Source organism: Lissotriton vulgaris, chromosome 1_2 (genome assembly GCF_964263255.1).
Source record: "Lissotriton vulgaris chromosome 1_2, aLisVul1.2, whole genome shotgun sequence".
NCBI lineage: Eukaryota > Metazoa > Chordata > Amphibia > Caudata > Salamandridae > Lissotriton > Lissotriton vulgaris.
Genome location: NC_141686.1, coordinates 114115310 through 114140394, shown reverse-complemented (window position 1 = coordinate 114140394; position 25085 = coordinate 114115310).

Sequence of the window (25085 nt, the reverse complement as noted above, 5' to 3'; positions counted from 1 at the left end):
ACGCTTGATGAGGAGCCCTATACCTTTAAGACAGCCACACGTCCTGGTCACTTGAGAGGTTCAGCGGGGCCTTGGAACATTAAAGCGGAAGACGCCAAGGACGCGGCGTTCTCGTGGGGAACTTAGGAATTACGGAAGGCAGAGCAGGAGAAGCGCCTCGTCCAGACCTTCGAGATCTCGCCGTGGAGCAGCGCTGAACCCTCACCAAGAGAAGAGAAGGCACCGGAAAGAAGGTTGTCCCGGGGACCGGAGACTACGGACAGCGCAACAGACGGGCAGCCAGTCCCTAGCTGGCAAAACGCGGAATCCAGCCACGGCCCTGGAGGGATGTGGCTGAACAGGTACAGGGTCGATTTGGCCGGGTTTTGGGGCGCATTACAGAGATTCCCAAGGGAGGGGGTGCTACTGAATAACCAACTAAAACCGGCGTTGCCTAGAGCCTCCCTACACTGATGCATGTGGAAAACACTAGTGATGGTTTGGTGTAATACTTGCACCCCCTCTGCTTCCCGCGTCCATTTCCGAAGGTAAATCACCTTCCTGATCAAGCCTATGTCTTTTGTTTTGTTTTGGGTGAATCCAGTCCCATGTGAGGAAAGAAAAGTCCCTCGCCATTGAAGCAATTCATCGCTGGAAAAGAAGACTCAAAGCCGGAAACCCAAGTCTATTATTTTTGGGACTACAGTTCCCATAATTCCCCGTTTTGAGCACTCGAATAAACAAAAACCACAAGTACAAACCTACCTGTTGTCTTGGTCTGCTTCTCCACACCGCCACACCCATGAAGGGCTTGAATTAAGATGTACGTACCTTCCACTCTAGATTGAGGTCGGTTTGTAATGTATGTTCACTGTCGCTAAGGACTGCATAGCGCAATGTGAGTCAGAGAACCTTATACTATGCTGGAGAATATGGCATTTCATGAAGTCTTAACTTACAGCATCTGTAGGTTGTTATCTGACACTACTGTAGGTGCATAGGCCCACTTTCTGGTTGAACATAGGTGTATAGCACCTCATGAGTCATACAGCGGTATATGAGCTTGAACATCATATTCCAAGTAGCATCTCTTTCACTCCATAGGTGTATTTGGCTTTTTATCAGAGTTCTTTGTGCGTGAACATTGTGATCCCTTAGAGAATAGCGTTCAAGAGTCTCAGAATTTAATTCAAGTTTTTATTTTATTTTAGAACATGTGGCGACTTTACACATAATCCACACAGACACAATGGCCAGTCGTATATTTCTTTAAAAATGAACAGTGGCTTAATTAAAGTGCACCAAACTGCCTGGGAGCTCATATTTCAATTCAAGACTAAAGCATTACATTTACCACTGAGGGAAATGTCTTGCAAAGCAAGTTTTTCGGGGTGACTGATGCAATGACTTAGGCAAATCTGATGGGTCACATGAACACAATAGAACAGTGACTGGGTATGGTGAGGGTCTTTCACTCTATTACCTCACCCTTTTTTAATTTTTCCAAATAGGAGCCGAATTAGTTTGATTATAATTCATTCTCCCATTTTTCTGTTATAATAGATTTTTACAGATGTAAATCCATCCATTTGCCGGTCTATTTATTTTTAAATATAGAAACTAGGTTTTGTTTTGAGTGATCTTGGATGCTGCCAGTAATGATTAGGCCAATAGCTGTGCAAACTAACACAGAAAAGTTTGAGGGGGGAAAAACCCAAACTCTCCACATGAATCTTCAAACAGTTGCACTTGTACTAAAACGCTAATGTCATACGATTACACGGCACATAAGGAATGCATTATACATGGCAGCTTTTAGCTTTAAAACCAATGAATGAGGCGAATAATTGCAAGTGTACTTTTATCAGTTAAATAAATGTGGAAATATACCAATTTCGGGAAAACTTTTTCAGAAAACACAAGGTAAATAAGTCTGAATATAGATAAAACGAGCTAGAAATAAATTATGGATAATTACAATCAAATGCCTACCAAGAATTACCATAAAACCAGGAACTCGAACTAGAATACGTTTTGGGGGCAGGCACTTCATACGTTGGGCTGGCATGCAGCTCTACGTCTGCTGTACTAAGAAATGGGGTTAGGTAGTGGGTTACTGTTATCTCCATAATTGCTAGTCATAGCCACGCGGACCCTAGTTCTGACGGATAAAGGGCGGAAGACATGGGAATGGCCAAATGTGTCAGTGAACGCCTCACTGACACTTGTAAGAATGAAAGGTACATTGCATATTCTCTCCTGGCACGTGAATGGACAGGCATATAGAATTAAGAGGGGTTTTGAGACACATGTTAAATATAAAAAACCCGATTAATTACAGCAAGAAAGGAATGCGTCGGGTACAACTTCAATTTGAAAGGGAGGGGTAAATACCTCAATAGCTAGCTCCAGTGGAATTCGATTAGAGTGAGAAAATCTACAATTTGCAAGAAAAAAAAGCTAGACAAGCAAATGATTGTGCATCAGGATCGAAGTGATGGAATGGATAATGTGTTACGTTAGTATCAGTGTATCTGCCTCCCAGACTATAAGCAACCATACTCGAGATAATTGGTCAACTATTACACACAATGATTACAGTACTAGTGTTAGGAGGCACATTTAATCTGATTATTAAAAATGTATTAGATAAGAGCAGTATTACCAGCTACTCTATAAGGGATGCAAACTACAGCTGGGTGCTTGCTGTACATTCGGAGCTACTCCTCTTTGGATGGGATATATTTTCCTTATTACTAACGAACTCCAAACTTCTCATCTAAGTTAGACGTACGTGACATCCTGTGGCACAATACATTAAGTTTAGAGATACAGAGTTCTTAGCGAAGGGCATTTGAGTCCAAAGATGACAAAAATAGAAACCTTACAGGAAAGGAATGCAATAGAGGATGATTACGTGGGTATTTACAAACAAGCAGTGGAATATCGCTCCATACTCAAATATTTTAAAGAGAATGATAGGACAATACATTCTGGCCTCCTATTCTGGCAAGCTAACAAAATATCAGAAAGAGCGAAGGCCACCTGAAGAATAGTGGGCAAAAGAAAGGATAGGCAGGAGAAGATGTGAAAGATGGAAGAACTTTGTTGACTTAGAAAGGGAATACTTTACAAAACGTTACTCCATGGTAGAGAAATGTGTTAACAAAGAGGAGCAATGGGAAGGAGTGGAAAACGTTGCAAGCGTGCAGCATCTAAGCTGCAAAATAGGACTACACAACGTTGGAAATAAAGCAGGCAAACTGTGGTTGGGTGGTGAAACGCAGTAAAGACAGCAGAAGGATTAAACAAGCCCAGTGTAGTAATCAGATCAAGCTTACTCGATAAATAGGATATTACACATTCTCCAAATTTTAGGGGTACCCTCGTGCTTTAGAATTAGTTACACAAATGTCAATGTTATTTCCCCTCAAAGCTTATCCCCAGGGGAAATCCTCTAACTGCCCCTGCCAAATAGAAACTCAAAGCTTCCGTTATTTGGGAGACTTAAAATATGCCTGACTTTATGCATCCCAATTTGAAGAATGGGTTGACACAAATTCGAGCTGTTGCTAAGCAGTGGAGGAAACTGCCACGGTTTAGGAGGTGGTTTATAAAATTGTAGCATTACCAACATTGCTATTTCAGAACACCCCCGTCTTGGTCCCAGAGTTCTTCTTTGCTAGATTAAATAGAACACTGTGCATAATACTTTGGAATGGAATACCCTTACCTAATGCCCTGCCAACCAAGAACAGAGGAATGCATGATAAGGTACACACACCTCTGCCAGTTCTACACAAATATTACTATATGATGATGTTGGACGAACTGGCGTTCTCACCTCCGAGTAAACCATCTCTTATGGTCTATCGGTATGCAGCACAATGCTCTCGGCTCCACCCTCCTAGATCCGTCAGTCCTCCCTCCCTCATATATTAACGTCTCCATAGATGAGCTCCAAACGACCTGTCTGATTCTGCCCTCCTCTCTCAGTCTTCACACCATTACCTCTTCCTCTCCCCCTCCCCCTAGTTCTTCCCAGCAGTCCCTCTACCACTACACTCACTCCTAGTTTTATCGTCCCCTAGTTCCTCCCAACGCGCACATGGCGTACACCCTCAGCCAACACATTCCTATCCGCACTCTATATGTGCATATGGTTTGCTTCAAGACGGCATGTCTGTATCATTGTAACATCTTTGCTTGAATAATGTGGTACTGTGCGTGCTTTATTTGTATAAAAGGTTAATAAAAATCATGTAAAAAAAAACAATATTTGCAATAAATTTAATAAAGTATGAAAAAGTATTACAAATTTAAATATATTCATGATAAATAAAAAAAAGTTTATACAAGAAAAAAAAATCGGTATGCAGCACAATGAACAGTATACCAAGACAGTCTATCAGGGAAAAAAGGTGAACGGATTTTCTGGATTAAATGAGGTACAAAATAATGCATGGAAAATGTCCACGCGCCCAAGCTAGGCTTGAGGGGATGTAGGATGCCATGTGAAACCCTGCTATGGGAATGTAGACAGACCTCTATCAAACTAAAAACCTTGACGAGTTAAAAAAAATGAAATAGAACATGATGGGAATCTCTCACATGCACAATCCCGGGAGCCCCTAGACATTGAAATTATTTGAGAGCAATCGCAATACACTTGCAGAAATGGAGTGCTTGCGATACAGTTTAGATATGCAAGGAGAAGCAGTGTGCCTACAGAGATAGATAGCCCAAACTGCTTCCCACTGAAGAAAAAGAATTTGTGAGCGTGAGCCACTGGTAAAGAAGGTAAAATCCTTGTATCCAAGACCTTCAGAAATAACAAATAAACTAGACTGGTTGAACCGGAGATGGAAAAGGCATTTTAAAACTGCTCCGAGATATTAAATGGGATCAGACACTGTTGTACTTGAAAGAGCTGGCCATATGTTTTGGTTTTAAGCTGGTACACAACTCATAACTCAAGGTTCTCCAAAAAGTCCACTACACAAAGATGTAAAACCAGACTTAGGAAAACAAGAACTCATTCATGCCCGAGTTGGTGCCGTTTGGAACGTTTTATATAATGCACAACAGCATTATGAAATTTGGTCACTGGTGGGACAACAACTTAACAGGGTGATCACATTCAAATGTAATCCCAGAGCTTTAGAGTTACGCTGTTTGGGGTGTGGGAAGAGTATATCTCACCTAAATATGCTAAACTGCTGTAAGATATGGGATGAGCGGCTGCACATCAAGGTGTAGAAAGAATGCTGGTTAGGAATGTTCCCAATGTTGGAAAAGCTGTATGGAAACAGAAGCAAGTTTTTTCGGAGTTAGGGCTGCACTCGAAAATTTAACAAGGTGCAGGATTATGTAAAATATGTTTGGTCTGCTTCAACACTGGAAGGAAGCCCTCAATTACAGCACATAAAAAGGGTAGTATTAAAGCAGCGGAGGGTCAAAAGTCAGACTTTTTTGTAAATATAAGTCATAGCACGTAATGGGGAGCTGGGCCAAGTCTGCGTTTCATGTAAAGTCAATAAAACAAAAATTATTTAAAGAAAAATGCACCAAACTTACCAAGGGGCCAAATTACACTTTGAATTTCCATTCCATTACGGAGTAAACATTTTTACTGCATGTACTCATTGTTACTGAGAAAATCTTAGTGAAACTTTTTAACAAATGTTATAAGCACAAATCACAAAACGTAACAATGTGTATTGAGAAAGACTGTGTTCACCCTTGGGTGCTGAATAACATGTGTTTGTGACCCAACTCAATGCTACTCATTTCAACAATCTCAGAAGAATGAAAGTGGAAGTGGCCAGTTAGGATTCTAAATTATGACCACGGGGTAAAGCAATGATCGCACAGTGGATGCATTAGTCCATTGGGCCATCAGACTCGTTCACTGGCCATATGACCCAGTCTTCTGTAGTGCTGTTAAACACAAGTTCAGATATCTTACTAAAAGTGCATGTCAAGAATCTGGCACTGTTGTAATACTTGGAGGACGTACGTAGCCAGTTTTAAGTTTGAACAGTGCAAATGTAAGGCTTTTTTGCCTTGGGTGCAAATTAACTTGTGATAGAAAGATGATTTTCAGAAAGCAGCTTGGGCACAGCTTTCTTATGAAAAATCTTTTGGTTTCTCAAAGAAAAATCTTTTCGTTTCTCAAAGATACAGAACACTGAATGAATTATCTCAAAGGCAAAGTGGCACTACATTCTGCAAATTACTAACACTTCAGAAGAATTCTGGTGCGAGTTAGTGAAACAAAAATGTAACGTGCCCAATAACTGCCTGATCAGACAACTCTGCACCTTCTGAGTTGCGATCTGGTTACATCAGATTTCTAACACCACTAATGTGGTTGCAAACTTTGCTACAAGGCCTGGATTGACTGCCGCCTCCTTGTTTGTGCATCTGACCCAAATTTGGTGATTGAATGAGCAGCGCACACCGGGCAAATCCACGGAGGCCAACACCCAACAAAATGATGCTAATGGTTCAAGTGCCAAAATGAACGGCAGAGTATTTAAGATTACACCGACTGAGTAGATTTTACTCATCTGCATAAAACTTACTGTACACCAAACTCAAAATTGGGTGGACGTACCTAGAGTCTGGTGGACATGGTGCTCCATTGCCTTTGCAATGGAGTACCTGTCCACCAAACTCCAAAACATCCCCAGAGGTCCACCTAATGCAAATCAGTACAGACACTGCTCTTAATGGGACAATCTATTTCAAACCTTGATCACCTCACATATTCACCCGGTTGCCTACAGCCTTTTTAGTGGAAAATCTGAGACTAGCACTCCGAATAGCACTGACTAAACTACACCCCTGATCACAATGACTTTAGATACTGGTCTAACCCCTTGGGCACAAATGGAACATGATCTTCCAATGCCTTCACACTTACAGCTATCCCCATGACACAAAACATTAAGTACTGCACTCCGACAATATAAGAGAAGCCACCTGCACTCTTTAATATCTTGACAAAAAAACTAATTAAAATCCATAACTTCAATCCAATGTCCATATTGAATAATCTAAACATTAAAATAGTAGGATTCTCTTTTGGATAGACTAGCAGAAAAGGAGATTATATATTGTGGATGGAAGTAGAAAATGGACTCAATCGTTTACAAGGGCAATATATGAAGGTGCACTACAAACAAGCCACATGACACCCCTTCTATGTTTACCATCTTCTAACTTCACTGTAGTTTGTAGGTCTATTCTGATTCAATTGATAGCTGTGCCTGGTCAAAATCTAGTCAGTTTGTAAACACACTCACTCTCTCCAATCTGAAGCCATAAATCAGACAAGAACACAGAGTCTGCTTAAATACATACCCCTTGCTGAATGGGCAGCAACATCTCTGGGCCATGGAAAGACCCAAGAGACAAAATTATAAGAATCTTAGAATACAATGCAGAAAGTTTGCCGATTTGCTGTATTGCCTAAAAGTTGTGCAGTTTCTGCTCCGAACAGTCTGGAAATAAAGGCACACCAGGGAGTGATAAGGGGTTGTCCTTCACATACATATAAAGATGATTGTGCACAGGGCAGTAAGAGCTTTAAGGCTAGCTATATGGCAGGGACATGCTTATTGAAACGGGTCATTCTGAACGTCGGAGAGTCTTGGTTTTCAGTCGGTAAGCTGTGTTTACTGTGATGAACATTGTCATAAGCGCGGACGCTGACTTGTAGTCCAGTGAGACTAACGTGACAACTAAACTCACTGCCCACTCTGGCTGTTGGACTGGGAACGTTAGCACCTCCCATGCAGGTAAAACACAGAAGTCTCACGACAGTCCATGACTGATATATATCTGTATAGATCTACCTATCTATAGATAGATATAGATCTATTTATTCTAAGTCCAACAGCAAAAATCTCGTAATTATCGGTAAGCTGCAAGAGAAATGTCGGTTAGCAATTTTTTATTTTTATAAATTACTGAACGTAAAGTGGGACTCAAGGAATGGAAGGCATTTAATTAACCAGACCTAGTTTTTTTTTTATTGCACAAGCTATGGGTGAGGGGCCATGCAGGAGCCAAAATCTATAAACTAACCACAAACACTAAATACAAAATTATTACTAAAAAAGAAACTAAATGAAATGAGGTCAGAGCAAAAACGAACTAGCATCCCTTTTCTCAGGATTCACGGAGTAACATAACGAAATCAGTACTACTACGATTGCCCCTTTATTTTAAGTTATACACAGACTTATTTATGCACTGGACTTCTAACAATCTATTCATTAGTGGCCTGATCAATAAAGATAATTGCTGGAATTGCAAAGAAAAAAGCACTGAAACACTTTATTTTCAGACCACACAAGTTTTGGAAAGATATCGTTCAGACTATCAATAACATCCATCTGAACTTTATTAATGTGGTCCTTAGGGTTGGGAGTTTTAACCCTCTACCGAACATGAACACCCAGCGGCTATCCCTCATTGATGTACTGTTGACCTTGGGTACAAAGTATCTTTTCTGTTAATGGAAAAACTCTAAAAACGTATCACATCACATATGGTGAACATGGGTTGGTATTATAAGCGGACAACAATTTTCACTAAAGCCTTATGTCTGTCGGTGCTGTCCAATTTTCTAAAGACGAATGAGATTCTGCATGCCACCCAGTCGGGCTTTCGCCCAAATCTCAGCACGGAGACTGCGCTCCTCGAGGTCTTAGAAACCATTAAAGGGGTTCTGGATACTGGAGGTAAAGCCATGCTGGTGATGCTGGATTTGTCGGCGGCTTTCGACACCGTCCCCCATGATGGCCTGCTCACAAGACTCAGTGAGATTGGACTACGGGGGACGGTGCTCAGCTGGTTTTCGTCCTTTCTAGCCGGCCGCCGGCAAACGGTCTGGGCCTAGCCAGATTCCGCCGTGATGCCGCCCCTGGGAGTTGGGGTCCCCCAGGGCTCTATCTTGAGCCCGACCCTCTTTAATATCTTCATGACCCCTTTGGCGGCGTTGGCGGAGTCGTTTGGGGCCCGGATCGTATCCTATGCAGACGACACCCAGCTCCGCTTCTTGTGCAAGAGAGGAGGAGACTTTGATGGGGAGAGTATCCGGGATTGCCTTGGGGCTGTGTTCCAATGGTTCCAACTGAACAGCCTCAAGTGCAATTCCGATAAGTCCGAGGTACTCTTCTTTGGGTGTGACATGGAGCCAGACTGGCAGGCGTGGTGGCCTACTGATATGTTCCCCCCCACTTGTTCATCCCAAATGGCTAAGAACTTGCGGGTCAAGATGGACAAGGGGTTGACTATGAAGTCCCAGATCCTGGGGCTGTCGGGCACCTGCTTCGGCCTCCTTAGGATGCTGCGGAGGTTTCTTCCCCTCTTATCGGAGGAGCACAGGAAGCTGACTGTGCAGGCCCTGATAGGCTCTAGGCTAGATTATTCAAACGTTCTGTACCTGGGCCTGCCAGAGTACCTGCTACAGCGGCTCCAAGTTGTTCAGAATGCGGCGGCGAGAGCGATTTTTGGCCTGAACAGACGTGCTAGTGCAGCGGGCTTGCTGCAGACCCTACATTGGCTCCCAATCCGCAAGCGGATTGCTTTTAAGGCTTTGACCTTGACATACAAGGCCCTCCATGCGACGGGAGCCAAGTACCTCCAAAAGAGACTTGCCTTCTACCGGCCGGCTCGTTCTCTGAGGTCAGAATCCCTGTTTTTAGCGACTGTCTCACGAGTGAAGAGAGCGCGCCTGGGAGGTCGCTCCTTTGGACTACTGGCGCCACAGCTGTGGAACTCTCTGCCTCTTATACTTCGGGGAGCCACCAGCTTACTAGCTTTTAGAAAAGGCCTCAAAACCTGGTTGTTCACCCAGTAGGCCTTGTGCTTGTTCTGTTCTTTCTATCTGTGATATTTTCTCTTTTAATGTGTTATGTTAGTATACTGCAGCCCTCCTTTTTAAAAGCGCCGGGACACTCTTTTTGAGTAGCCGTGCGCTCTACAAAAGCCATTATAACATAACATAACATGTCTCAACACAACTACAGCTTTGGTCAAAGCAATGCTTACAAAAGAAGAAAACCCCCAATGCTAATACTGTACCACGAGAACCAACCTATCACACCATACTTCGCCTGCAAAAGTCCCCTCCAAGTCAGAGATCCCATTTTCAACATTTAAAAAAGGTTGATAGGCATGGCTTCCGTAGTAGTCACTTTTTTCCATGTCTACCACTTCTACTTCTCACTTTTCTTCCACATAACCTCGGCTTTCACTGATTTCAAATACCACTTTATCAATAACAGCATTAATGGCCAAAGACCATTACGCACAACAACCTATGCACAGTATGCAACACATTTTAATTATAACCGGTCTTAACTGTAATAACGTGTCGAAAATATTGTGATGACCCATGTATAATTCCTCGCTTTCTACTGGTTATAACTCAAAAAAATTAAATGCAAAAGTCTTAGCTGGGCACACTGTGTAGGTAGCGGACTTAAAAGTTTGAGGCTAAACACAAGAACGCATTCTTCACAATATCCAACATTTGACTTCTATAATTTCTTAACACAACAAAAATCAAATACTGGCATGGCCAAAAGGTTGGACCTTTGCATATGCCACAAAAAATAAAAAAAACATGGCACCACCTACATGTGGCCATATGTTTAAATAAAATTAAAAAACAATTACGAGTCCATAGAATTTTAATGCACATCACCAATACAATTCTTATTTCCACAAAGTAAAGGTAAACACAAGGATAACTACAATGTTTATTTTTTATGATGAATGGAAAGAAAAATAGTATTGGGAAGGTAAAGTATGGCTCTTAAGCCCTGGCAATGGAGTTGTTCAACTTTTTAGGTGGATGTGAAATACTTCTGATCAGATCGGAGCTGTCACTCGCTGGAAAACGGCCAATTGCGGACGCGAAGTGGCTCATTGACCCATGCTGTATGCTGTGGCGGATAAAAGCAAAATATGAATGAAAGCAAAACTCATGGATTAAGAGGCCTGACCCACAGCGCCGTTATGAATGCATATGTTGCATGTATTTTTTATATGTGTCTTTTTTTATTACATGAGGCTGGCTAACGCGGTCTTCTAGGCCAGATGCAACAAACTGATTAGCGAAGCCCGAGAGGTCAATTGTTAAGATGTCTATGATACTGTTTTTTCATAAAGCTTTGTTGATTTTTTCAGCTCAGATACTGGAATTAATTTAAATAGATTTTTATTTTTATCTTGCGTGCTCCAATTTGACCTTTTTATAAATTGCAGATGAAAGCTAAACATGGAATGGTCTGGGCGTAAGATAATCTTTTGAAGCAAATAAAGAGAACAGTACAGATAGACGGATGTAGAAATTATATACTTTAAGTAACCTTCACATATTTCTGCTTCATGCCACAGAGTATTTTTAGACGTACGATTTGAACGTCATCACGGTTACAGTCCACTTGGCAGCTGTTAAATATTTAACACAGTGTCGTCCTTACATTTACATTTACATTGGCAAAAAGTTTCAAAGTGCTAGTCAATTTCCACTTGATGTATTGATACTAAGGCACAAATACATTGTAAATAACACTTTTACACTCATTAGCCTCAGCATAACCAACAGTCAATTCTGGCTTTTGCATAGTGTATGCACTTCGAGGCAAAGAACCTAAGGGTGCGCTCATACACATGCACTCATGCAGATACACAGACATCCATGCACACAGATCAAAAATATATAGACATCCTTGCAGACAGACCAACAGATATCAAGCATTGGCAAAGCTAATAGGTCTCACCTTTAAGACTAATTGGCTTTGCCAGTGATTTATCAATGCTGTACAGCATCTCAGCATTTTTTTATTTTTAAATGAGTGAGATGAAGCTGCCGTAGCAAATTTTACGAATGTGTATCCATTCAACACATGTACAAAATGGCACAGGCAGTTTTCTTTTTATTTAACCTAACCAAGCTGGAGTAGGCTGTAGCTGCAAAGGGAAAAACAGACGAAACAGCAAAGGGGGAGGGGGCACAAAACAAGAGAGAGCAACACAAATGCAGGTGAAAAGGGAAGCACATAGGCGAGAGGGAGCAAACGTGGGGAGAGAGGGTGAGAGAAAAGCAAACTACGAAGAAAGCTAGGAAAGACCTGCTTACACAAACAAAAGAAAAAGTAGTTCTCGAAAATGAAGTAACTGAAACATAGAAGCCAGCCAATCGAAAAGATGGCAAAGAGGCTATGCTCCATGAGATGGACAAAACACAAGATTGGCAGGGTGAAATAGGGAAAGCCGCTGAAAAGAAAGCAACAAATGAGTGACAATAAAACAAGGCAATTGTAAGCAATGAGCGGGGTTTAATGCCAGGTAAGCTTTCGACAACCCCACCATATGTCTTTGTAACCACACATCTGTCTGGTAGGCTCGGCCTAAAAAGGCATCTATGCACAAAGACTAGCAGTAGTGCAAAACAAAACAACCATTTGTAATGCAATAGGTCTCGCAATTGCTAGATTTTGAGCTAAAGGCATTGTAAATGACAATGCCTTTTATTTGTGTTTAAAAAACTTGCAATAGTAAAAGGCATTGTCGTTTACAATACCAATAGGTCACACTTTGGAAAATGCAAGACCTATTGCATTACAGAGAGTGCAATGTCCCTGTAGTGGGCACCGCGTTCAAAATTAAGGTTTAAAGTATTTTTTTAAAGCGGTAACAACAACGTGGTCTCCCTGTGGGGGGCACTGCACTCAGTATTACAAAAAAAATGTTTTAAGCTGAAACAGAGTGCGGTGTGCCTGAAGTGGGTGCTGTGCTCAGAATTGAAGTTAAAAAAACGCTCATCATTAACGTTTCTAAAAAAAAAGCGGAAACATTTATAGATGTCATACTGTTCATTTCAGTAAAGAGAAACGTGTGGTCAAGGGACTTCAGAAAGCCCAACCAACAGAAGACGGAGCGGTCTGTCCTTTACTCATTTCAAGAGCAACCTATTACTTCCATATTATCAGGTAACAAGTTATATGGAAGACATTGGCTGATTTGTGACAAGTGAGGATCTCAAGTGAACTCTTAAGAATCTACACATTACGCTTGTCTAGTACTGCGATTCTGTTTTAAAGAGGAAACAGATTACCTGCTAAACTGGGACCCGGAAAAGGGACGCAATACTACTGCTCAATGAATATTATGGGTACTAAATTAATGTAAATGATATACAGAGCAGAACTATGAAATATATGTTACGATATTATGTTGTATGCCAACCCAAACCCTTCAATGAGGGGCATCAAAGTATAACTAAACCCGAAAGAAAATCTCCCTCCACCTTTTGTACTTTCGAAGGGAACAGGTGATGTTTTAGACTCATTCCTCTTCAGACACTAGTTTCCTTTACAACAGGCTGTTGGTTGGCTGCAGCCAAAGCATTTGGAGAGCGGGCCTAGACACCCACAAATCAGTCTACAACGGGGTAGGCCCAAAATGAGCAAACGGCCATCAGCATCATAAGTCTGAACACTCAAAATAACTTACACTGCTCCTAAAGTACTACACAGGAGGAGAACTTGGTTGAAAAGGTGGTTGGAAGAAGAGCTACTCTGTGATATGCGTTTATGCATTCTTATTCCTTTATGAACTCAGAAGTGCCCTATTGGTGTGAAAAGTTCAGCAGCCCTTTGAGGTAGAAGAACAAGAGCTGACATTCCTGGTTGAAACAGGATGCTACTGACTAGTTGTAAAATGAAGAAATGGGTGGTAATGGTTTGTGAAGGTGTATTCCCTAGAAACGTGTCCTTCAGTGCAGACACATCTCTTATCTCCAAAGGGGGTCTCTTTGGAAATATTTCCTTTCCTCCAGGGCTGGTGATTATGCCTTTTATAAAGCTTCAATGCAAACATCAACTCTGGCAGTCAGTGAGGTGCGGTGCGGTGCGGTAAAAGAGGTCTAACCTTAAGCATGACTATGTGATAGCGGATATAACTCATTTTCCCACATTTGTGGTAACCTTGTATTCTTTGAGGAGCAAAGAAAATGTTACTTATTATTTGTAATATTAATTTATGATCTTTATTTGTAACATTAATACTCGTTATCCCAGGAATCACCAAACACTGAAAAAATGCCAAAGCCGAGTGCTGAAGACAGCTCTAGGCAATCATTTTCCATTTGTGAGCCTTGATGACATAGCAAGAGAACCAAATACAACATAGATAGGGAATAAAAATGCAGGAAACTTCTTTTGTCCTGAGGGGCGCTAGAGGGCGCACTGCGGAATGGCCGCACTGTCGTGAGGCTCCCGCTGCCCGGAGCTATTATCCGCCTAGGGATCCTGATTACCATCGCTGCGCCCTGATCTGACCCCACAGATCTACTGGGATATCGACTGACCACCCACGGTCCAACTCCTGGGCCATTCGGAGGTTGCTGGCCGAAGTTACGAGGATCCCAAGTTTCCCCGACTTGCGCTCTGGAGGTCTGATGCCCCTTGGCCCGGTATCTTCGTTCATGCCAGTCCGGGGCTCTGCACGTGGGGTGTAGGCCTTGCTCCGCCCCTCTCCACCGGGCCTGCTCGCTACCCGGGCAGACCGTTTGGTTTTCCCTTGCTGTCGGACTGATCCCTTGGATCCTACATCTGCCTGCCCGGGTACCATTGCTCATGGAGCCGCAGCGGATCCTCTTCTTGCCTTTTGAGGGCTCGCCCCTTTGATCTGGAAGCGGAGACGGCCATTTTCTCGTCGTTGGGAGTGGCGGGGCGCGCTGGCCTGCTCGTGCCCCCACGATTCGGGCTTTTCTGGCCGTACCCTTTGTCCGAACTGTATCCTGACTCCTATTTGCCTTGGTCCCCCATTGCATCGCTAGCGCACCACTATGGGGAAGCCGGACACTAAACAATCCAAATTGTCCTTTGACTCTGGAGGGGCTAGGTGGGGGACGCGTTTGGTCCAGGAAGCCGGGACTTCGCGGTCCCCCCCCCGAATGCCGCTGATAGTGTCCCGCAACCACCGCCACCGGACTTTGCCCAAATGATGCAGGAGATGAGGCAGGGGTTTGCCACGATAGTGGACAAGGTGGACAAAATATCGTCGCGCATGGATGCGGTCGTCCAGAAGCTGGACGTGCATGAGGAGCGATTGACTGCGGTGGAACAGCGCATTTCGGACCACGACGACACGGCGGCCACCCATACCACCCAACTGGCGAGAATGGACAATATCTTGCGCGTCATTGCCGCTAAGAATGAGGAGTTGGAGGCGAGGAGTAGGCGCAACAACGTCCGCATCGTAGGTGTGCCGGAGTCCACAAATGTGGGCAAAATGGAGACTTATGTGGAGAGGCTACTGGTGGGCGCCATTGGGACGGCAGCGTTTTCATCTCAGTTCATCGTTGAGAGAGCGCATCGGACACTGGGACCCCGGCCGGCCTCTGGGGCTGCACCGCGCCCCATCATTGCGCGCCTCTTGAACTATCGTGACCGCGACGCCGCCCTGCAGGCTGCCCGCACTAATAGGGCCCTCTCCTTCGAAGGGGTGTCTTTTACCATGTACCCCGACTTCACGCCGATGGTACAGGACCAGCGTCGTAAGTTCCTAGGGGTGAAAAGGAAACTTCGGGATCTACAAGTGGACTACGCCTTGCTGTATCCTGCCAAACTTAGGGTGACGCACCAGGCTAAACAACATTTTTTCACCAACCCACAGCATGCTGAGGACTTTGCGAAGCGCCTCCAGCGCGAGCGAGCAGCTGCGGATCGTGGAGGCGATCGAGATCCTGAGGATGAGCATTCGGCGGCTGAGGAGGAGGTCGCCTGATTGTGGTGACTTTGGTCTTTGTCTCTCCTTTTGTTATTTTTGGAGTATTCTGGACGGTTTCCTTTTATATTGACTTCTACTGCCTTCTTTCTCCGCATTTGCGGCCTACCTATTGCCCGCTTTTACTTTTGTTGGGGCTGGGGTCATGTCCTTATTGAGATGAGTGGGTGCGTTTTTGAGTTTTTTTGTTTTTGTTTCTTGGGGTCGGTATGGCACTGCAGGTTGGTGCTATCTGGTGTCGCGCTCTGGGCACCCACCCCCCTGCACTGCGCCTGGGGCCGTTTGACGCTCGTTGGCTCGGACACTGGCGTGGCGTGAGGGAGTGGTATCGTGCACCTCTGGAAGGTTCCCCGGAGGGTGTGCCCCATTTGTACCTTTGGTTTGGAGTCTGGTCCTTTGTTGTTTGACTGGATGTGTGTTGGGGAACGGGGGGGGCGGGGGTGCGTATGGCCTGATAGTTGGGGTGGTATCAGGTGGGTGGGTGGGGCGGGAATGAAGCTGTCCATGTTTGTTTGCCCGGGACTCTTGGGTCGGTATGAGAGATGCTGCTGGTGTCTGTGTGCACAGGTGTGGCATCGTGCCCGCTGTTTAGGCTGGTCCACTTCTTTATCTGACGGTACTGGTCCTGGGGCCTGTGCTCCCGTCCGCTGTGAGCCCGAGTGCACCGGCCGCCATCTTAGGCTGCCACGTGACGTAGAGCGCTTTGCAAGAGTAGCGCGTATGCGAGGTGTGGGTCGCGTGAGCTGGATTGGCAGCGTGCGGCGCGCAGTATGTTTTGAGTGCTTGTTGCATGGATGGTTTGGCTTGGGGGGGGTCGTTGAGGTTTTGGTTGATCGGTTCGGAGATGGCGGGGGAATGTGTGGAGTGTATGTGGGGGGGGTGTCCGCGCCCTGGAGTGTGGACCTGTCGCTGGCTGTTGCTGGTAGTTGGATGTCCTGTATTTGCTTATTGGGTCTCGTGGGGCCCTGACACTGGGTTATGTCGACTGCTGTTATAGATCAGATATCGATTCTGTCCTGGAATGTACGGGGACTTAATGATGCCAGGAAATGTCGCAGTGTGATCCAATATCTGGACAGGCATGCTATTCATGTTGCTCTCCTCCAGGAGACGCATCTGCGTCCCGCTCCTTCCCCCAACTTTGGCGGGCGGTGGGCTGCGGCCAGGAGGTTTGCTTCCTATTCTTCCTATGCTCGAGGGGTTGTCATCCTTGTTAAAAGGTCGCTCGCATTTCAGGAACTGGGATTTGTGGGGGACCCTGAGGGGCGCTATGTGCTATTGTGGGGGCGGCTTGGGCAGAACACTGTACTGTTTGTTAATTGCTATGCTCCTAATGTCGATACGCCAATCTTTTTTGTCACTTTGTGGGGTCATGTTCTTGCTGTGGATGCCACTTACATTGTGTGGGGGGGGGGATTTCAATTTTGCATTCCATGCCCAGTCGGACAGATCGGAGGGGAGTCCTCAGTATAATGTACAGGCTAGAGAAGTGTTGCGTGGAATTGTGGAGGAGGCTGGGTTGGTCGACAGCTGGAGGTACACCCACCCTGCCACCAAGGAGGGCACTCCTTATACCACACATGCTCGTTCATGGGCGAGACTGGACTATGTGTTTCTCTCTAGAGGGTTGGTAGCTGGCCTACGGGAGGCTACACACCTGGCTCGGACGTACTCTGATCACTGTCCGGTGAAGGTTGTTTTATCCGTCCCCGGGCTGCATAGGCCGCGCCCACCTTGGCGTCTATTTCCAACTGCTTTGCTTGATCCGGTGTTCAAGGAGGAGCTTGGTGTGGAGGTAGAGGCGTTCTTCCCTAGAAACAAGGGCTCTGTGGACAGCGTCGAGGTTATATGGGAGGCATTCAAGGTTACGATCCGGGGTGTCACTATTTCTAAAAGCTGTGGAGTACTTCGTCTGATTGTTCGGACCCTCGAGACCTTGGAAGCTGACTTGCGGGATTTAGAACGCAGGATGCAGGTTGACTCTGATCCCGATCTTCTGGTGCAGTTCCGTACTAAACTCTCCGAGTACGAGGAGGAGGCTGCTAGAGAGGCCAAGCATAGGGGGAAGTACTAGACGGCGAGGCGATACTGTGAAGGGGAGAGGCCCGGTAAGGTCCTCGCTGCCCTTACTAGACATCCAAGGCATGGGTCGGACGTGTTGGAATTGGTGTCACCGGATGGCACTCGATGTCGGGACACTTCGGAGATTCAGCGTACTTTTATTGACCATTATGCGCACCTTTACACGACACAGCAGACGGGTGAGACTCGGTATGGTGGATTTCTTGACGAGCTGGCACTTTGTTGGTTATCGGACGGCCATCGAGAGTTCTTAGGCAGGCCCCTGGAGGTGGAGGAGGTCAGGAATGCCATCATGTCTTTGTCTAATGGGAAGGCTGCCGGTCTGGATGGCCTTCCTGCTGAATTTTACAAGTGTTACGTGGACACCATGGCCCCTGTTCTCCGTGAGGTTTTTGAGGAGTCCCTGGAGGAGGGGCGTCTGCCGGGCTCCATGCGTGAGGTCGCCATTACGTCGCTGCTCAAGCCGGGTAAGGATCCGCTGGATGTGGGTTCCTATAGGCCCCTCTCATTGCTCAATTGTGATGTTAAAATTCTCGCGAAGGTCTTGGCAGTCAGACTAGCCGAGCTCATGCCCGTTATTGTCTTGCCCGATCAGTCGGGATTTGTGCCCGGCCGTGCTACCTCCCACAATCTTCGCACCTTGTTTTCGCTTGTGTCGACCATTGCTCCTACTGTCCCGGTTGCCGCTATCTTTCTTGATGCCACTAAGGCGTTTGACTCTGTTGAGTGGGGCTATCTTATTGATGTTCTCTGTCGGATGGGCTTCCCCAGGATCTTCATCTCATGGGTTAAGCTCTTATATACTGATCCGATGGCGAGGGTGGTGGTAAATGGGGTGTTGTCCCCCTCGTTCCCTCTCACGAGAGGGACCCGACAGGGATGCCCCCTCTCGCCCCTCTTGTTTGCGATAGCCATTGAGCCGCTGGCCTGCAGGATTCGTCAATTTCACCAGCAGAGCACCTTTAATTGTCTTCAGCGACAGGTCGGTATTTCTTTATACGCCGACGATGTAACACTCTATGTTAAAGACCCTGAGAACAACCTTAATTCGCTCTTACGGGAGCTGGTCGCTTTTGGAGGTGTCTCCGGTGTCCATATCAATTGGCGGAAGTCTCAGCTTTTCCCCCTCACTGCTGCTGTAGCTAGGTTTCCCCTTGGCTATCCTCTGGAATGGTGTGATTCGGAGTTGCGATATCTCGGCATTGTCGTGTCCTTGGATAGAGAAGAATCGGTTCGGCTTAATTATGGAGTGGCTATTACTAAGCTTGCAGATGATGTCACTAGGTGGATGTCCTTGCCTCTCTCCATGGCCGGTAGGGCGTCCCTTATCAAGATGGTAGTTTTGCCCCGCTTTCTTTACCTCTTTCAAAACCTTCCGTATCATCCTGGTGCTTATTTTTTTCGCAGACTTCGCTCCGAGCTCATACGATTGTTCTGGGGGGGCAAGCAGCCGCGAGTGGCTTGGGCTACCCTTACGTTGCCCTATGCTGATGGCGGTTTCGACGTCCCTGACTTTGAGCTTTATTATCTTAGAGCTCAGGCGCATTACGCTTATCACTGGATGCACCCCACGCCGTTTATGCCCCAACTTGCTGCTGAACATTGGGTTGCCCACCCGCTCCCTTTGGAGGGGATGGTTTTGGGCAAGGTGTCAGATGTGGAGACGCCTCGCACGACGGTGACGTGCACAGTGGATGCTTGGAAACGGGTGGCTCAATTGCTGGGCGTTTCCTTTCTCTATTCGCCGGCCTTGCCTCTGTCTTATCATCCTGATTTGTCGCTGTTGTTGGAAATGGGGTTTCAACGAATGTGTCGACGGCTCGGCATCCTCACGTGGGGCGACTTGTTTCATGAAGGTGCCTTCCGCACGCAGGCTCATTTCTTCGGAGTGGCTGCTTGCTCCCCTCTGGAGCTGTTCTACTTTATCCGCTTACGGCAGGGCATGCGTGCTATTCTACCGGATTTCCCTTCGGAGCCTGGGGTTACCCTCCCCCTCCACGTGCTTTTGGTTTCAGATGGGCGACACCTGGTGTCGAAATTATACGGGGCTATTCGCAGACAGCGTTCGGTCCCAGCCAATCGGGTGCGCGAGCAATGGGTTGCTGAGTTGGGAGCCCCTATTACCGATGAGCAATGGAAGTACTGCTGTGGGCTCACGGCCAATGTTTCCTCTAGTTGTCGCCTTAAAATTATCCATTACAAGTTTGTTCAGAGGTACTATTATACCCCGGCGAGGAAACTACTGTTTCACTTAGCGGAGGATGACAGGTGTGCTAGGTGTCGTGCGGAAGGCGCTGACTTCCTGCACTTGGCTTGGAGCTGCGCGGGGGTGCTGGAATATTGGACTCAGGTTCATGAAGCCCTGCAGATTATGGCGGAGGGTGGGGTGGCATTTGGCCCCTTGGTGATGTTGCTGGGCTACTCTAAGGACGTGCCTGCCTCTCACCGTAGATTTGTTGATGTGGCCTTGCTGCTGGCTAAGCGTAGGGTTGCCTGTTGCTGGGGTCGTGGCAGAGTGCCGTGCTTTCAGGATTGGGTGACTGACCTCATATACTGTCAGGATCAATACAATGTCTACGCTGACTTGATGCCTGTCCGATGCAGACCGAAGGACTTTTGGAGTCCGCTCCAGGTGTACCTCCTGACCAGAGCTGTGCAGGACTCTGATTCTGAACTTGGGGACCGTGAAGGGATTGGTTAATGGCGATATTGTGGGCTGGGATTTTATGTTACACCTGCTGATCTCCTAGTATCGGGGGAGAGGCTGGGTTATCTCCTCTACATGCGAGCTCTTGGGGGTTGGGGTTCCCTGTACGACAAGTGTGTGGCCAGGAACTGAGATCGTGTCCCTGTAAGGTATCTTTATTTTATGTGTCCCTTTTGTCCGAGTCTCCTTTGTTTAATATGCTATACGCTAACAGAATGTGTCCATACTGGATTGTCTAATTGGCTTGCCTGTACAAGCTGGATCATTGCTCTCTAATTTGCACTGTACATTCCGATTTTGCTCCGTGTATTGACTGGTCTGCGATCTTGCCCTTGCTTGTATCTCATTTTTTGGCTCTGACGTACCACTGTAATGGCCATGTGTGACTGTATGTATTGTGTATGCACTTCCCTTTTTCCTGCTTGTCTCCAAATAAAGGTTTAAAAAAAAAAAAAACTTCTTTTGTCCTTCACCCAACCACATCCTTCCAAGCCCATCCACTGTATTGTACTGCTTTGCACTGTAGCATTTCCATAGCACTTGCTAAGCGTCTTTTAGCACTTCTAGATGATTGAGAAACAGGCTACTCAAATTGTTGTGCACCTTTGGTAAAGTGTGCACTTCTTTTTTTTTTTATTAGCATAGTCAATGTCAAAAAAAAGAAGAAAAGTAATGATGTCCTTGGATATTCTAAATAGGCACCATGATTTTAGACCTTTCACAGTCTTTATTATTCTTTGGACTTAAGGTCTGAGACTGAAGGATACCCCCAATGTCCGACTCTTTTCTCACCACTATCCCCAACTATAACATCTTCATCCCGATTAACAAAGCACGGAAAAGGTTTTAAGGAGGCTCTCCTCCTGACGGAGGGATGATGACTTTCTATTTAAACTGTAAAAATATAAGTTATCAAGACGATTGCAGATTTTTCCACTGGATAAAATATTTCAGCCTTCCATTTTCATATCTGCTGAAGAGTCACGAGTTATAATTCCAATCTGGTGAATAATTGATTGTTTAAACCAGAGTGAGCAGAAACACAATTACACAATGCATTTTATTAAGTGCTAGTAAATTAAACAAGCAAGTTAATTTTCTGGCTTCAACATGGAAGAATTGCACTTTTATTTTTTTATGAAGTCCAGACCGAAGGCATCCCGGGGTACACAATTGGTCACTAGGTAACAGATTTTCACTAAGAATCTATAACAACCTACAATAAATGTGGTCCAAATACTGCAGTTAAAGCCAATTAAAAATGGTTCAACAGTGTAATTGTCAGTAATTATAGAGTACAAAGGCTGCTGGCTGACTAATTGATTTTAATTACATACTGCTGGCAAGCTCACGCCTACCGCTTAGTTAACCTCGGTTTTTAAGCGGCAGTGCGCCGTACAAGCACTGGTAAATGCAACAGGTCTTGCCTGCAATTTTATAAAACAATTTTAACCTATGCAATATGCAAAAATTTGTCAAGAGCAGAAAAAGTGCACAAATAAATGTGTGGTACAGGCGCACAAACCCTGGCACTGAAGTGCACTACAATTCAGTCAGTTGAGCACGTAATTAAGGAACATTACCATTACTCACAGTGTAAAACAAACAAAAGATGACGTGAGTCTACCCACTGTCCCATGTTGTACGCGGACCTGATCCACTGCCCCATGCTGCACGATGTGTGAGCGGAAGCAAAATGTAAGCAGCATCTGAATAAACCAGTGGGTGAATATGACTGACAAAACCCCCTTGCATGCTTACAAATATATCAAATATTTTACACTCCTCGCCTGCACTACCTGCCCCTTCCCCTTCCCCCGTGCGCCAGTCTGCCACTAACCAGCGCCGCTGAGGGGTCCAAGAAAACCATATGTGCGTGCATAGAAGGTTTCTTAAACAAAAAAAAACCAAGGTGGGGGCAAAGTGAAATCGCTTCTACTTCGGCCTGTCCCGCTTTCCATGGAAGCACCCAGACGTCACAGACAGACCACCGCTAAATGTAGGAGATTGTGGAGATGAGAGCTCTATCCACCGTCCGCCGGTGGAGCTTTTGAGGGCACAGGACGCCTCCCCATATGTTTGGGAGCTATCGTTCGACAGAGGAGAGTCTCCCCTTTCAAGCATTGCCTTTGTGAAATAACATCCTACTAGTATACACCCCCCGGGAGGCAATTTTTTTTTTTATGTGCGTTTTCATTTTGGGGGGTGCGATCCCCCATAAGGAAAACAAAATGGCAGTCAGATGTTGGGGGGGGGGGGGGGGTGAAAACAGGGGACCAATAATAGTGAATTTCAGTTCTTGTTTTGATGGGTCTCTTTGTGCAGATTACATGGATAATTGATGTTGTATACAACATCAAAGTATTCACAGTTCACCCATTATTTTATTTTGGAAAATGTTGTTGCACTCATATTTGAATTGTATCCCCTTAAGTGCTGAGGTTTCCTCCTACTCCAACCATTTCTCAATTTAGTAGGGGGTCATTAGTGTACATCGTTCAAGATTTTCCCAAAGAAAATGACTGCTGAAACCAAACATTTATGAAAATAAACAGGAAACAATAGAAGGTAACAAGGTTTTCATCTGGAATTCCGGGCCGACATGGCCAATTTACAAAAGCAATACACCTTACGCCTGAAAAACTCTGCTCATCACATGAATATACACATTCTGATGGTTATCCAAACACATATGATACTCTGAGCCATCAACTGATCTGCATCTTATAATATTTTTTCATAGTGTATGAATCATGTATCAATTCATGAAGTGAGCCTATGCATTTCAGAAATGCATCCAAGATAATGGGTTTAGGAACAGTAGTTTCTCTTAGAAGTCTTAATTTGGGTTTACCCATAATACCATGTGATTGTCAGGGGACATTTTGCAACACTGGTTTATATGTAGAAGCCGAAAATGGAGCCAAATTCAATTGATAAAAACAAACATTCTACTATTATGTATTTCTATACTTCTGATAAAAAAAAGAGTATCCACTTGTGTGGGTGAACTCATCACCACGAAAGGAAAGGTCTCAAAATGCAAGAAGGAAACATTGATTTTGGTTCTTTTAAAATCCACTTATTCCGATAACGTGGGTAGCTTCAATTTTTGGAACTGTACTCATCCAGCATCAATGGAAAGCTACCAACCCCAGACATGCTCAAAATAATACGGGAGAGTTCAATCTGGTATTCCACTACATTCTCTTACCCAGAATGCCTTACAAATGTCACACTTTGGCTAAAATCATGGAATTTCTTCACATTTCTGTGAGGAAATGTTCATAAATCTGACAGCATCCACAAATTCTCACCACCCTGCTTTCCCACACCACTCCTAATACAAATGGTATTCCACTTGTGTTGATGGCCTATCCCCTGCAACAGGAACCAGTGAAAACTTTGATTTTATGAAGTCCATGAGCAGTTAAGGAGGTCTCCAAATGGTTACAGATTCGACACATCCCTATTGCATGCGTTTGGCCACCAATACATGAGAGGTACAGTTTCAATTGAGGGAACGGTGGGAAGCCAAGGTTGCATGGCTTTGGCAATTGGCTAGAAGTGCCAGAGTGTTCCGACACAAATATGGGAATAATATTCTTTTTTAACCCATATTTTAACGTTCACTGAATATTCCAGTAACAGAAATGTGCTGCTATTCAAGCAAGCCACACCAGTCTGGATTCCTGTTTATTTCTAGGCTTCAGAAATGCCTAGATGTGGTAGGGTTCCCTGATTGCTGGATGACCAGAGCCTGAATACTACAGCAAAATGGCAAGTGAGAGGCAATTGGGATTTATCCCTCTCTTCTAGCCTATATGCCAAAACTGTGGCCAAAAGAATACAAATTTCCTGTCGCTTGCCATGGGGATGAGGATGTTCAATGCCCCAGGTGAGAAAAAAGATTGTTGAGGCTTTATGGTAAGCCTGGGTGAAAATACCGTTACGCTGGCATTATTATGCAGAATTGCCAAAATTACACTATTAAGCCATGCTGTGTAGGACGTGACGTTCTGAGCAAACATTTAGTGCAAGCATAGTGTAGGAGGATGGGGAGAGGATGTAGCCTAATGGCTAGAGCGGTCGACCTCGAAGCTGGGGAACCAGGTTCGATTCACGGCCAGGGACGTTCAACATCCTGTGATTCTTGGCAAATCACTTGATCTCCCCGTGCCGGACAACATTAATGTGTGTCTGTAATTCAACTCATGCTCATGTAAAGTGATCCGGTACATTCGGGTCAAGTTCGCGCTATAAAAAACTCCCCCAAAAAACACCCACAAACGAGCAAGAGCAGCTACTGTTTACGGCGCTTCTTTTTTTTCGATGCTCTTTTTCTATTGACACTAGGTTGCAATTTGTGTTAAAATAAAGCACCACATGCTCATTTTGCATTTCATGTAGTTATGCTTCCTCCCCCCACCCCCGCACGTTTAACATAATTACGCAAAAGTAAATTACTTAAATTCTGCAAACCCCTACTTTAGGGGTGCAA